The sequence below is a fragment of the Dermacentor andersoni genome, chromosome 3 (assembly GCF_023375885.2).
Source record: "Dermacentor andersoni chromosome 3, qqDerAnde1_hic_scaffold, whole genome shotgun sequence".
In the NCBI taxonomy this organism is placed as follows: Eukaryota; Metazoa; Arthropoda; class Arachnida; order Ixodida; family Ixodidae; genus Dermacentor; species Dermacentor andersoni.
This window is the reverse complement of record NC_092816.1, coordinates 153,244,673-153,260,228: the sequence shown is the minus strand read 5'-3', so window position 1 is coordinate 153,260,228 and position 15,556 is coordinate 153,244,673. Positions and strand designations below refer to the sequence as shown.

General features: G+C 49.6%; 1 protein-coding gene across 1 annotated transcript in view; it reads left to right on the top strand.

Annotated features, from left to right (window-relative positions):
- LOC126524611 (sulfotransferase 1C2-like) overlaps positions 1–15,556 on the top strand; it is a 138,709-nt gene that overhangs the window by 73,748 nt on the left and 49,405 nt on the right. The window lies entirely within an intron of this gene.

Below are 15,556 nucleotides of genomic sequence, written 5' to 3'. Positions count from 1 at the left end.
TCTGTATCTGGTGCGGTAGGTTGAGACGAAGTTGGTAGGAGCATCACGTCGAGCATAGTGGTGACGTCGCGTCCGTAGACCAGACGAAAAGGAGGAAACCTGGTGGTTTCTTGTGGCAGTGTTGTACGCGAATGTCACATACGGGAGCAGTTCGTCCCAATTTTTATGATCCGTGGCAACATACATGGAAAGCACATCCGCAATCGTTTTGTTGAGACGCTCTGTTAAACCGTTAGTCTGCGGGTGATACGTAGTTGCCGTACGGTGCGTTGTTCCGCTCAGCTGCAGAATATCTCGGACCAACTGGGCAGTGAAGGCCGTACCACGGTCTGTGATGACGACAGCGGGAGCACCATGTCGAAGGACGATATTTTTGATAAAGAAGTTAGCAACATCTGAAGCAGTAGCTCGCTGAACGGCTTGTGTTTCGCAGTATCGAGTGAGGTAATCGGTGGCGACGACGATCCAGCGGTTATCAGCCGAAGACTTGGGAAATGGGCCGAGTAAATCCATCCCGACTTGTTCAAAAGGTGAGCAAGGAGGTCGGACAGGCTGAAGCAGACCGGCTGGTTTTAGTGGTGGAACTTTGCGGCGCTGGCAATCTCGACAACTTCTGACGTACTGCTTCACGGTTTTTGTGAGTTTTCGCCAATAGTACTTCTGCTTGATCCTCGCGAGAGTACGCGTGAAACCAAGATGCCCGGACGTTGGTTCGTCATGGCATGCACGTAGAACGTCGTCGCGGAGAGTAGCGGGAACAACGAGCAGGAAAACGGCTGCCGTAGGGTGAAAGTTCCGCTTGTATAGGATGTCGCCACGTAGGCAGAAAGAGGACAAGTGACGCGCGAACAGCCGTGGGGGTTGTGCGCGGCTTCCTTCAAGGTATTCAATCAAGGGCTGGAGCTCGGAATCTTGGCGTTGCTGTTGAGCAAGGTTTAAAGACGGGAGAGTACAAAGAAAACCAGAATCGTCGTCAGTATCTAGTGGTGCGGGTTCGACGGGGGCGCGGGAAAGACAGTCGGCGTCAGTGTGTTTCTGGCCAGACTTATAGACGATGGTCACATCAAATTCCTGCAACCGAAGGCTCCATCTTGCGAGACGGCCTGAAGGATCTTTGAGATTCGCCAGCCAGCAGAGAGAGTGGTGGTCGCTGACGACACGGAAGGGGCGTCCGTACAGGTATGGGCGGAACTTCTGGATAGCCCATATGACTGCCAGACATTCTTTTTCAGTTGCTGAGTAGTTTTTTTCAGCAGCGGACAAGGTTCGGCTGGCATACGCAATAACGCGCTCAACACCCGCTTGAAACTGTACGAGTGTCGCTCCGATACCAACGTTACTAGCATCAGTATGCACTTCTGTGTCTGCCTCGGTGTCAAAGTGACCAAGTATCGGTGGTGTCTGTAGACGTCGCTGAAGGTCGTGGAAGGCGTCGGATTGTGCTGGGCCCCAAACAAATGTGACGTCGTTCTTGATGAGTCGTTGCAAAGGTTCGGCAATTTCACAAAAATTGGGTACAAAACGGCGGTAATACGCGCAAAGCCCTAAAAATCGGCGGACATCGTGTTTTGTCTTCGGTATTGGGAACAGAGCAACTGCCAGGGCTTTGTCAGGGTCAGGGCGCACACCGGTGCTGCTGACAATATGACCTAGAAATTTGCGCTCCTCGTAGCCAAAGTGACATTTTTCGGGCTTCAGGGAGAGGCCGGCGGTGCGGATAGCTTGAAGAACCGCATCAAGCCGCTGGATGTGTTGTTCAAACGTGGTGGAAAAAACAACTACATCGTCTAAGTAGACTAAACACGAGTTCCACTTGAGGTCAGATAAAACTGTGTCCATCATGCGTTGAAATGTGGCCGGAGCGGAACACAATCCAAAGGGAGGACCTTAAATTGATAGAGACCGTCGGGTGTTATAAACGCCGTTTTTTCCTGGTCCCGTTCGTCAACTTCAATTTGCCAGTACCCACTACGTAGATCCATTGAAGAAAAGTAACGGGCATGTCGCAGGCGATCCAAGGAGTCGTCAATTCGAGGAAGTGGGTAAACGTCCTTTTTCGTGACCTTGTTCAGTTTGCGATAATCGACACAGAATCTTAGTGAACCGTCTTTCTTTTTAACTAATACAACAGGTGAAGCCCAAGGACTTGTCGATGGTTGAATGACATCATCGTCGAGCATTTGTTTCACTTGATGACGAATAGCATCCTGTTCTCTTTGCGACACGCGATAAGCGTGTTGGCGAACAGGTTGGACGGTCGGTTCAGTGATGATTCTGTGTTTGATTAAAGGAGTCTGTTTGACCTTCGACGTGGTGGCGAAATAGTCGCTAAATGACGATAGCAGAGTAAGGAGCCCCTCCTTCTCGTTTTGGTCGAGCTGTGGGTTGACGTTGATGTGACTGGTCAAGTCCACATCGCTGGGTTCCGGAATCGAGATTGTCGTTACCGAAGCACAGGCGTTGGACTCGGCCACCGTTTCAAAGTAGGCCATGGTGGTATGCCTCGCAAAGTGTTTGTATTCGCCACTGAAGTTCGTAACTAGAATCGTGGTTTGCCTATGTTGGAGCTCTACGAGACCTCGTGCGACGCCCACTTCGCGATCCAGCAACATGGCGAGGTTACCTTCGGCGATGCCTATTCCTAGTTGTTCTTGGGGGCATTCAACGAGGACGAAGATGCTACTTCGAGGCGGTAACGTCACGCAGTCATCGACCACGCGTAAAGCCGCGTGGTGATGTTCATCCGCCACATTCGAATCCGAAGAAACATAGTTAGAAAAAGTCACGAACAAGTCACGAAGGTTAATGATCGCCCCATATTCCTGGAGAAAATCCATGCCCAGTATAACTAGCCGAGAACACTTGGGCAGCACAAGGAAAGACGCTACGAAAGTCGAAGTAGAAATTGCAAGTCTGGCGGTGCATCGTCCAATGGGTGACACGAGGTGTCCTCCGGCCGTAATCAGATGTGGGCCGTCCCACGCTGTCAGCACCTTGCGTAGCCGAGTCACCAGTGAGGCACTCATAACCGAGTAGTCAGCTCCCGTATCAACAAGTGCAGTTACTGGATAGCCGTCGATTGAAGCAGTAATAGCAGCAGAAGTTTTTTTTGCAGTTGCGAATGAAGGCGTCAGTGGTACGTCGCGAGGGGATGGCGTCGGCGGAGGATATTTGACGGTTCGCATGACAGCGGCCTCACCCCCGGAGGTCGCCGTTTTCAGTTTCCCCGGCGCGGGCTTCCACCGTTGACTCCAGCGGAATCAAAGGCGGGTCGAGCACGGTTCGGTGACGCGTACCGACGAGGTGAAGGCGACCGTGACTGTCTTCGCTGTTGGGCAGGAGGAAGCCGGTTACTTTCTAAGTATTTCTCGATTTCGTGCGGGCGTTCGCCATAGCGCGGGCAACGGGCGTCCGGATGGTATCCCCGCAGACCAATCCGTCGGTACTGGCAATCGCGATACATGTGACCAGCCTCCCCGCAGTGATAGCACAACGGACTGTTGTCGGGGGCGCGCCATACTGTAGATTTGCGCGGACCAGGATGAAAGGGTGCTTGCGGATTCGTGCGGTGGATCGGACTTGGAGAGCGTCGAGAAATCCCAGCAGGCGGCTGCGAAAAACGGCCCGTCGACGGCGCGCAAGCCCGAAGAGCATCCGCGTACGAGAACGTGGGAGGTTCGGGTCGTGTTGGTGGCGAGGGATGAACCACTTTGCCGATTTCTTCTCGAATGACATCCGTAAGAACCGCGGCACTGGGAGGTGTCGGAGCCGATGCATAGGAATTCTGCAGTTCTTCTCGAACAATTTGTCGTATTAGCTCGGTAAGTGACTCCCTGTCATCATTTGCAGGTACGAGAGAGCATGCAGCAGTCATGGTGGTCTGGCGTCCATACTGCGAGAGCCGCTGCCGAAGCATACGTTCCATGACTGTTGCCTCACGAACGAACTGAGAGGCTGTTGTAGGAGGATTACGCACGAGGCCCGCGAAAAGCTGTTCCTTTACGCCTCGCATTAACAGACGCACCTTCTTGTCTTCTGGCATTCGTGGGTCGGCCCGACGGAACAATCGCGTCATGTCTTCGACGAACATGGCGACGGTTTCGTTTGGCATTTGGAACCTCGAAGACAGTGCCTGTTCGGCTTTTTCTGTCCTTTCGGGAGTGCAGAAGGCTTCGCATAGCAGTCGGTAAAACTCCTGCCAGCTGGTAAATGAGGCTTCGTGGTTCTCGTACCATACTCTCGCCGCGTCTAACAGGGAAAAGTAGACGTTCTTCAACTTACGGCGATCGTCCCAGTCGTTAAAGGCGGCGACCCGGTCGAAATGGTCCAACCAGTCTTCAACGTCCTCAAAGGCGTCGCCATGGAACGGGTTAGGCGTGCGAAGCACGTTGAGAATGCGTGGTACGGGAGCATTTGGGATCACCTCGGTTTGGCTTGCGGTAGTTGTTGACATCTTCCTCACGGAGCTTGCCAAGGGACTGTATTGCGGTGGAAGACCTTGGAGGCGACAGCTGCTTCGATAGATTTCTGCCGTCCCCGAGGTACTGGCGTCGGTAGCTTCTGGTTCAGGACCCGTAGGCATACGATGGATGCGTACCCAGCGCCTCCACCAGTTTGTCACGAGAGGAAAAGCCAGTCAGTCAGTTCTAAGCGAACAGCCGTTTACAGGTCGTGTTTGCAGCAGCTACCACGCACACTTCTTCTTCCTCGACCTCTAGCGTAACTAGTGCGTGCCAATATACATTGTGAAGGTCAAAAGTCGAACCCACTGTGCTTTAAGTGTTAATTAAGGCGAATTAAGGCGAATTAAGGCACAGTTAATAAAGATAGAGTTTATTAAAGCACTCCAGCACGCAACCATTGGTGGGAGCTGAGCACTCCACCTATGGTGGGAGTCGAACCCACTTCGATATACGCGCGATCTGGCCATATCTCCAAGTTGAATTCGAATTCCCGTCGTGAAGGTCGAGTGCGGAATGTAGGACCTTTGGTGGGAGTGGCACCCTCGATCTTTGGTGGAAGTCTAATTCATGAGCTTTGGTTTTAATAAGGAGAGGTTAATTAAGGCACTTCAACCCATGACCCAACATCGAGATTTGGGCGAATCGGCAATATCTCCAAGTTGGAACCCAATGACATTGTGACGTTCAAGAGCCAAACCAACTATATTTGGTGTTAATTAAGGTGAAGTTATTTAGACACACCTAATTAAGATAAAGGTAATTACGGCACTCAATCCCACTGCCTTTCATGGCAGATGAACTCTGTTAAGATATAGTCAATTAAGGCTCTTGAAACCAGGAACTCCGGGGAGCAAGCAAGCAGTACGAAGTAACAACGAATTGTAATGTAAATGTCAAGTAATGTAATGAATGTCTCGTGAGCGTGCAGGTTTTAGCATTTATCCTCTTCAGCGTGTGCTCAAGTGATTGTCAACGTTTCTACTAACGGCCTAATGATAGTCTTATAAGCGATCATCGTTATATCCCGCGTAGCCTGATTCGTTTTCGAGCGCTCATTTTCTTCATGTGATTGCCATGTCAAAGTATGCATTATTGTAATGCCTAAATAATTAAATTGACTAGTATGAATAAATAAATTACCACCAATTGTGAAAGCGCGCAATGTTTACTTTCTTTTGTGATATGCGTAAATACGGAGTTACTCTAGTTGATTTCCATGCCCCAAAGATAGCACCGCTGAGAGAAATTCCCTAGACAATGGCTAATTCTGAGTTGATCCTGTACGTTGGCTAAGGTAGAATAAATTATACTTCCGGGAGAAGCTTCTGCTTTACCGGTTGTTCAACTACACTAAGAGAGAAACAAGCTTTAATGGTATGCTGGAGATTCAACCACACTAAGGATATCATTGATATTGTTGTGGAAGAATGAAAGAAGAGAGACGAAGAAGAGGATCGCGAGACGCTGCCCGCTGCATGTTGTTGGTGGTGAGCCACCTTGATTACTCTGACTCATCTTGTACATATATTGTAAACAGAGCCTTTCTATACTTACAACATCCCCGGAACATATTGGTGGGAGGTGCGAGGTACCACCGCTGGAAACGGAGCGCCGTAGTGGACGTCGCATCACCTTCCGCGCCATGAATGACGGTAAGCACGCGGGATCAACGTCGTTGCCGCCTCCAACGTCACCATCGCGAGCTGCGTCGCTCTCACCTTCGGTTGTGATTGCTCAACCCAAGGTTCCTGGAACTTTCTGCGGGGCCTATGGCGCCAACGTTGAGGAGTGGGTGAGTGGGTGCGAACGCGTGAGCGAAATCACCAGACAGGACCCTAAGCATATGCTAGCTAACCTGTTGTTCTACCTAAGAGTCACGCCAAAGGTGTAGTACAAAAACCACGAAGAGGAGCTAACCAATGGGGACCAATGCAAAGAGAAGTTGACAGAGTTGTTGGGCAAACCAGCCGGCCGCAAAATTGCCGCAAAGAAGGAACTAACCTCCCGTGCCCAATTCCCCACAAAATCCTATGTCTCGTACATCCAGGACGTGCTAGCACTTTGTCGTCTCTATGGTGCACACCAATCTGCCAGACCAACCGGAGCAATTGTCAATACCACCTGCCATCTTTGATGGATCTCTGCATGCCAGCTGTACTCCGCCAACGGGAGGCCACTCTGCTTTATCGCTTATGGCTAGGGGTGGCATTTACGAAATCTCACTCATTTCTCATTGGAATGGCCGACAGCGCTCTCTGCACTGCCTGCCTTTGCGAGGAGACGCTGGAATACATTATGTGCGACTGTCCTGAATATAATGTTCAGAGACAGTCCCTGGCGTCCGTTCTAGCGCAGCTTGACAATAGACTATTGTCAGTTGAAATGATTTTCACATATCGCCGACAGAAGTCATCGCAGCTGAAGGCGACGAAGGGACTACTTGGGTTTTTGAAAGAGACGGACAGTGAGGCCGCGTACCACGCACGAATGACGGACTGTAACTGACGATGTATGTGCTGTGTTATGTGCTCTCTCTCTCTCTCCTCCTCATCTTTCATCATCCCTCCATCCCGCTCCCATGTGTAGCGTAGCAAACCAGTTGAGCTAAATTGGTGAACCTTCCTGCCTTTCCTTCTCCACTTTTCCTTCCTTCCTCCTTGCCGTAAAGCTGCTCAGGACATGACAGAAGCTAATAAGGTCGGGAACGTGCTTAAGGGCATTGCTGACGACGCCTTTAATCTGTTCATGTGCAAAAGCTACTCTACGGTTGATGCTGTCATTAAAAAGTGCCAACAATTCGAGCAGGCCAAAAGCCTACGCGTCTTGCAACCATTCGCCAGACTTCCCAATACTGCCGCAATGTGGACGTGTGAAGATCAGGCCACGCAGCAGCACGCGTCACCATCAGAGGACGTGGTGCAAATCGTTCGGCGTCAACTGGATGCGATGGCGCCCACAGCTTTCTGTTCGCGTAGCCCTGATGCTACCCCTTTTTCAGTTCCCCTCGTACAAGTCATCGTTCGCCAGGAACTTGAAAACGTTGGCCTACATTCTGTCTGTGCTGTCGCCAACCCTAGAGCCAACGAACGCCCTTCTACAATTTTCGCTTCACCCCGACGCTTCTCTCCGCGTTATGGCAACCCGACTGAGCGGACAACTGCAGACGACCAGCCGACATGTTTCACCTGTCGCCGCATTGGTCATGTTGCCCGATACTGTCACAACTCATGACCCTCAACACGTCGCACGCCGACCAACTTGAGCCGTTTTAATGTAAATGCACGGAATCTTTGGCCCACAGCCGAGTCTTACAGCGCGGACAACTCTGCTAGGAACACGGTGTACAGTCGCTCACCATTGCCGCCTGGACACCAGTCTCGTTCACCGCAAACATGTCGCCCATCTTCCCATTCGCAGCAGCCACGCCACCTTTCGTCCCCTGTGTCCTTTAGCCACACCCTTTCGGAAAACTAAAAAATGCAGCCCTCGGAGGTCGTGCTGCATTGCCTACTACTGCAGCAAATCCTTTGTCTGTGCCCACAAGAAGTGTAATTGACCTTAAAATAGAAGGCGTACCTGTTCAATCACTCGGCGACAATGGAGTCCACGTATCTATGATTAGTGCTAGCCTACGTAGACATTTAAAGAATGTCCACACCCTCGTAGCTGCCAGAGTGCTTCGTGTGGCCGATGGTGGCGTGCTGGTTGTTCTTGGAACGTGTACTGTGCGTTGAAGTGTAGCCTCCCGCCCTACTTCTGTTCTCTTTGCTGTGATCGACAACTGCCCTCACAAAATTATGCTTGGATAGGAATTTGTATACAATCATGCCACTCTCATCGATTGCGCAACCGGCGTTCTTGAGTTTGAACTGCCTCAATTCGCCGATGTTCCGAGCACCGCCCCTCCTCACTTGTGCTCGCTTCAAGATGTGCGGCGTCTGTCACCTGAGGCAATCACATACGTCGCTTTGACCTTACAGCCACAGATTACTGACGGTGAATGTGTCCTTCACCACATAATCGACGTACTTTTCAACCGGAACATTGCTCTTCCGCATACGATCGTGACGATGACTAATACAGCATCGTTCTTCCGCTTCTTAATTTCAGCCTGTGCCCTCAAGTGCTTCCGGCCTCATGTTCTTGGCCAGCGTTTCTAATACTTCGAATTTGACATTGAAAGTCATAATGCCGAAAGTGGTTTCTTAGCGCCAATTGCATCCACAGCTCTGGTTCACTAACAGATGACGTCGCGAAGATGATTGCACCTCACCTCACCACTGCACAGTCCACGTACATACATCTCCTCCTCGAATCGTACCGTGACATCTTTGATTTCGGCGACAGGCCTTTAGGCCAAGAATCTGTTGTTCATCACCGTATAAACACGGGAGACACGAATCCTATTCGCCGGCGCCTCTATCGTGTATCGCATGCTGAACGTCTAGTCAACGAATCAGAAGTGGACAAAATGCTCCGCAATGTGGTCATCGATCCATCAACCAGGCCTTGGGCTCCGCCAGTCATCCTTGTGAAAAAGAAGGATGGTACCTGGCGTTCTTGCGTCGATTATTGCCACTTAAGCAAGATCACGCGAAAAGCCGTCTGTTCACTACTACGCTTCGATGACGCCTTGGACAGCTTGCACGGAGCTAAATACTTCTCGTCCATCAATCTTCGATCCGGCTGCTGGCATATTTCAGTTGATGACATTGACCGCGATCACGCCGGATGGCTTATATCAGTTCAATGTCATGCCCTTTGGCCTATGCAATGCTACTGCGACACTGGAACGTATGATGGACTCTCTTCTGCGAGACTACAAATGGACCACCTGTCTTTGTTACCTTGACGACATTGCTTTTTTCTCCTACGTTCGGCAACCACCTTACGCGATTCGCTGCCATTCTTGAGGTCTTCCGAAAAGCCGCCTCCAACTGAACTCCACGAAGTGTCAATTCGGGCGCCGTCAGATTACCGTGTTGGAACACCTCGTTGACGCATCCGGTGTCCAACCAGATCCGGAAAAAGTTCGCGCCGTACGCAATTTCCCTGTGCCACGTTCTGCTTCTGTCGTGCGCTGCTTCGTCGGCCTGTGTTCTTACTTTGGCCATTTCGTCAAAAACTTGGCCGACGTTGCTGGGTATTTGACAGAAATTATAAAGGAGGACACGCGACTCTCATGAGGCCCGGATCAGGCCCACCCATTCGCCGTTCTCATCGGGTTTCTGACCACCCCTCCCACACTTGCCCACGTTGATCCATCTGCACCGACCGAAGTCCACACTGACGCAAGCGGCCATGGCATCGGCGCTGTACTCCCGCAACAAGAGAATGGTACCGATTGCGTGATAGCTTACGCCAGCCGCCTGCTTTCGCCTGCAGAGAAAAATTACTCCATCATGGAGCGCAAGTGCTTGGCTTCAGTTTGGGCTGTCGCCAAGTTCCGGCCATATTTGTACGGTCGCATGTTTTCAGTCGTTGCAGACCACCACGCACTCTGCTGGCTGTTTCCCTCCGGGACCCAACACGACGGCTTGGTCGCTGCGTTTTGCGGCTCCAGGAATAGTCATTTATTGTGAACTATAAGTCTGAACGTCTGCACAAGGACGCTGACTGCCTCTCTCGTCACCCCTTGGATCCTACCGATCCTGCTGCGCATGATCCGGTGACCTGCGTGATGGCTTTGAGTTACACGACCGACAGGCGCGCCGAACAACAGCGCGACGCTTTCTTACAGTCCATCACCGCCGGAGTGCAATCTGGCATCACAAACGGCACGTGCCGCATTGTTGAGCTGCACGATGGCATCCTCTACCACCGCAATATCAACCCTCACGGCCCTGAGTTGCTCCTTGTCCTCCCTCGTCATCTGCGATCCGTCGTTCTCGAAGAACTTCACGATGCACCGACGGCGGGACACCTTGGAGTTTTGCGTACGTACGACCGCGTACCACATCGCTTCTTCTGGCCGGGTCTCTACAGCTCTGTGCATTGTTATGTCGCAACTTGCGAATTGTGTCAGCGCCGGAACGAGCCGCCCCTCCATCGGGCGACTCCATCTAATTGAAGTTCCCTATGAAGCGTTCTTTCGTTTGGGCCGTGACTTGCTTAGCCCTTTTCCGACGACGACTAGAGTGAATAAGTGGATCGCCATCGCTACTCATTACTCGACACGCTAAGTGATAACAAAGGCGTTGCCGACAGGTTACGCAACAGACGTCGCCGATTTTTTCCTCCACGGCATCATTCTCCACCGCGGTGCACCTCGGCAGTTATCTACAGACCGCGGCCGCTTGTTCTTTTCTCGAGTTGTCGACGACCTCCTCCACTCGTGTGCCTTAAGCACAAGTTGTCCATCTTTACCATCCATAAACGAACGGTCTTACGGAATGTCACAACCGAACAATCACAGAGATACTGTCGATGTACATCTCCAACGATCACCGTGACTGGGACGCCACGCTGGCCTACGTGACGTTCGCATATAACTCGTCCCAACATGACACCGCAGGATATTCACTCTTTAAGATTGTGTATGGTGGCGACCCCACATTACCGTTAGACATCATCCTCCCTTCTGTGCCACGTGTTGCAACTGAGTGCGCTGGTGAAGTCATCGATCGCGCTCACATGGCATGTCAAGTCGCCCGATCTCGTTTATTAGCCTCACAGCATGCACAAAAATAGCGTTATGACCGGTGCCATCGCGACGTTAAGTTCACGCCAGGTGCTTCGGTGCTTCTTTGGTCGCACTGTCATCGGGTTGGCGTCTGCTAGAGGCTTCTCTCTCGGTACACAGGGCCTTATAAAGTCCTACGTCAAGTTAACGACGTAAATACGAGATTTCGCCGCTACAGCTTGATGCATCAAGTCCGACGCCTCTTGACGTCGTGCACGTTTCGAGTCTGAAGCCATACTTCGCTCGCAATTCTTCGCCTACCATGCGCCGAGACGGCGCTTCAATACCCGGGGGTCTTGTTACGGAAGGATGAAAGAAGAGAGGAAGAAGACGATCGCGAGACGGGGAGCTGGCTGCTGTGTGTTCTTGGTGGTCAGCCATCTTGACTACTCTGACTCATCTTGTACACATATTGTGAATACACTCGTTCTATACTCCCAACATCCTCCTAAACATATATATCGGGTACAAGAGCGGACCCAACAATCAACCCTGACGAACACCTGGAGGTACTGGAAGTTGACAGTATTAACTCCTGTTCAAACACACTCTCTTCTTAAGGTGGGCTAAATATTTTTTATCCACACCACTAGGCTTTCGTCGATGCGTATTTGTCAAAGTTTATAGGTGAGCTTATCATGATACACTTTATTAAATGGTTTTACAAAATCTATACAAATGACGTCAATCTATTTTGGGCATCCATGGCTGCGGCGAAGTCATGAACTGTTTCGATTAGTTGTGTAATTTTCGACGGCCCAACTCGGGATTGATGCTGACGTCAGTAAAATAAATGATCTCCTTATAGAAAAATGTTACATATGTTTGGCGATGATGTGCCTAATGAGATTACAACATATACATTTGAGTGTAATAGGATGCTAACTATCTGCGAATGTGCGATCGTCGCCTTTGAATCTAGGTATAACAATGTCACTGCGGCAGTCCTATGGCAAAGACTGCGTATGCAGTGGGTTTTCGAAGATTATTTTTTGATAATAGGACATCAATTCCACATAGCGCTTAAAAATTCAGGACCAATATCGTCGCGCCCACTCGACATTTCTCTTTTTGCTCTAAATTCAGGAGTAATTGAACTGACTACCAGTTGTTGTATTGGATTGCGTATCATATGTACTTTAGGGTTCGTCTAGCTTCGTGTTGGCGTCGCTGCGAAACAGAGACTTCAGAAAACAATTGAAATCTTCGGAAATGTTTGTTGTCTTTGTAAAAGTGTGAGTCCCGGTTATTATTTCCTGAATGTTATATTTTCTGTTGCTGAAATAGCTCCAGAAGTCTTGTGGGGAACATTTTAAGAAGCCAGCCAGTGTGTGGCCCAAGAACTGTTTCGTAGATGGCGTCGGAGTACGCCTTAAGTCAGTGCTATACGTGGATATTTCATCCGGGGCTTTTCTTTTTGCGCAGGCGGCTTTAGCTTTCTCTTCATGTGAATAATGGGGTAATTAATTCAAGGAAGATGTTACAGTGATTTTTTTTCTACCTGATGGCACAAATCGCTCCACGCAGTAATTTACGGAAACTAGAGTTCATTCCACGGCCCGTCTGCTGCTTTTTTGTTGACGCTCAAGATCGTCAAGCGAGAATTCGAAAATCAGGAATTGTATTGTCATCGACGCGTGTTTTATCGCCGTTAGTGCGAAGCGCCATGCTAACGGCTGTACTCACTACAATGATATTGTGATCAGATATGTCACCCTCTATTGCAATTGAATAATTGTTCTATACTACTGCATAGGAACACCTGGTCTAAAAATTGTCGTAATAATTATGGGGTTTAATAACGTGCCAAAACCACTTTCTCGTTATGAGGCACACCGTAGTGGAGGACTCCGGAAATTTCGACCACTTTGGTTCTTTAACGTGCACCTAAACCTAAGTACACGGGTGTTTTCGCATTTCGCCCCCATCGAAATGCGGCCGCCGCGGACGGGATTTGATCCCGCGACCTCGTGCTCAGCAGCCCAACACCATAGCCACTGAGCAGCCACGGCGGGTTGAAAATCATCGTGATGTAGACGTTATTCTTGTGTCTTGACAAACGACTTGGTATAGAATAAAGAAAAAAAGATTATATTTGATAATTTATCGGCACTTGACATTGGAACGCAGCCGTGGTCGAGGTTTATAAGTGATAGATGGAAGTCTCCGGCCATAATGAGCCGTGAGTTCCTATTGACATGGGTACTCAAGAATGTGCTCAATCCTTCTAGAAATGAGGGGAAGTCGAGGGTGGCCCATACATTGTACCTGCAAGATAAGCTATATTTCGAAAAGTAATCTTGCACTAAACTTTCGGCGGTGTCTGTTTTAACTAAGGCCGCGTGCCCAGAGTTTTTTTATATGATACACACTTCATCGCCGCGCCAGTCATGGTTCTTTCTTTACATTTTACATGCAGGAGGAAACATTACAGCATTAAGCATACTACAGTTTTTGTTATCAACACCACTTGAGGGTTCTGTGAAAGAGGCAGGAATTGTAGATTAGTAGTCTTGTTAAAGCTGAGGCACTGAGAACAGGGAAACGTAGCTGTGACGCGGGTGAGCATCTTGCTGTTACCAGTAGAGTGTGTGACTGGTTTGTGTGATCAATCCGGTCGCCCTGCCAGGCTTTTTCTGCTTTCCTTTACCTAATCATTCTTGTTCTAGACCACACGGTATGCACTTATTGAGGCTTAGGTCCCAAGTGTATGTTTTGTCGTTTATTCCAGGTTTATCGTATAAAAGCTGAACATTGGTGCCTTTTTACCCAGCCGATGCGGCGCTTTTCATTAATTTTCTGCTTGCTTCCTCTCTCTCTTCAGCATAGTCTTAGCTGATACGAATGTTGCTGCGCTTCTATTTAGAAAAGTTTCTTAGAACACTGTCCCCCCACACCTCTCCAATCTCAACGGGGTCACCCATTCCATTGCGCGAGACCTAGTCAACCGCGCCAGAGTCACTGGAGACGAGTTGGACACCAGGGACAATCTGACCACTTATAACGATCTCGTTAAGGGCTTTTACCTCATTCGCCGAACCTTCCACCCACATCACCCCACGTTCAGCTGGGTGCAGGCTACCGCCCTGAGTCTGCTACAAACCCGTACCCATCGCCCGCCCGCCTCCACCTTACATTCCTACACATTTACACTGCCCCCAACTGCCGGTGCTCTGGCATTCACCCGGCTACGCTTCCGCATATGCTGTTGGGAGTGTCCAGCACAGTACACACATATTAACACCACCACCCTCTCTTCGAGGTTACATGAGGCTCTGCGGAGCTCCGCCCTCGACGACTAAACCTGGGCGACCCAGCACACCCGTGAGGCGACGGCGAGGCAAGCCCTCGACATTCCCTCATCGGACGCTTAGGCCCGGCCATGATAAAGTGCTGGTTCTACAATAAAAGTTTATTCCCCACCCCCCTTAGAACGCCCTGTTTTTCACGATAATAAAAAATAATACAAATGCGGTGTATTCTCTCAGTTGTCTTGACAGAAACTCCGACGGTTTTCTGAAACATACCTTCAAGGACGTCTTCTTTCAGTTTGGTTTCCGTTTCATCGCTAACTTCCGCAATTCTGAGCATCAACAGATTGTTACGCCTATTTCAATTTCGTACTCGACTAGCTTCGCTGCCTGCTGCTGAACAACATATTCCAACTTATCTATTCGGTTGTTGGGTTAGGCATGTTGTTCGTTAGCCAGATGATCCCCTATAAAAATGAAGCACAGGCTTGTTTTCACAGTCAACTCACACTCAGAGAGATGGCAGATAGGATGTACTAGCTTTTGAAGTTGTCGCCAGGCGGGGACATTCATTTCTCAGAACTTCTAGACTGAATTTGCCAAGGCTGTGAGTACATCTATTCGAGAACATCGGATACTCTAGATTTTTCCCCTGTTATCTTGCCACTCTCGACGAGAGCCTCACACTTCCTTTATTTCCCGGGGTGTGTATGAACTTCTTTTCAAGTAAAGTATATTGAAGACCTAGCTGTGAACATGTTCTTCTGTTTACGTTTTTATCGCCATTCGAATTATAGAAGTTCTAGTCCACCGTATGAGATGCGTTCCCTATCGTACCTTCCTCCTTGTAAAAGCTGTCTCAGTTTGATTAACTTTTGTACGCAAAGTTGTTGGCTGCAACACTGCCAGGAAAATACCATGTATCAACTTGAAATAAGTAGGTCTTTGTTTTCATCTTACTGCCAGCATTTAACCCGCGATAATTGAAGTCATTGCTTGAAAATGGTAACTAATTTACGGAACTCAGTAATAGCAAATTTCGTCAGTGGATCAGTCGCAAATTCACCCACCAGCCATAGGTGTGAGTGACATTCGATAGCACTCACAGGGCTAGATCTAGTGCACGTGAACAATCAAGACAGTAGCCGAATTGATGGCTG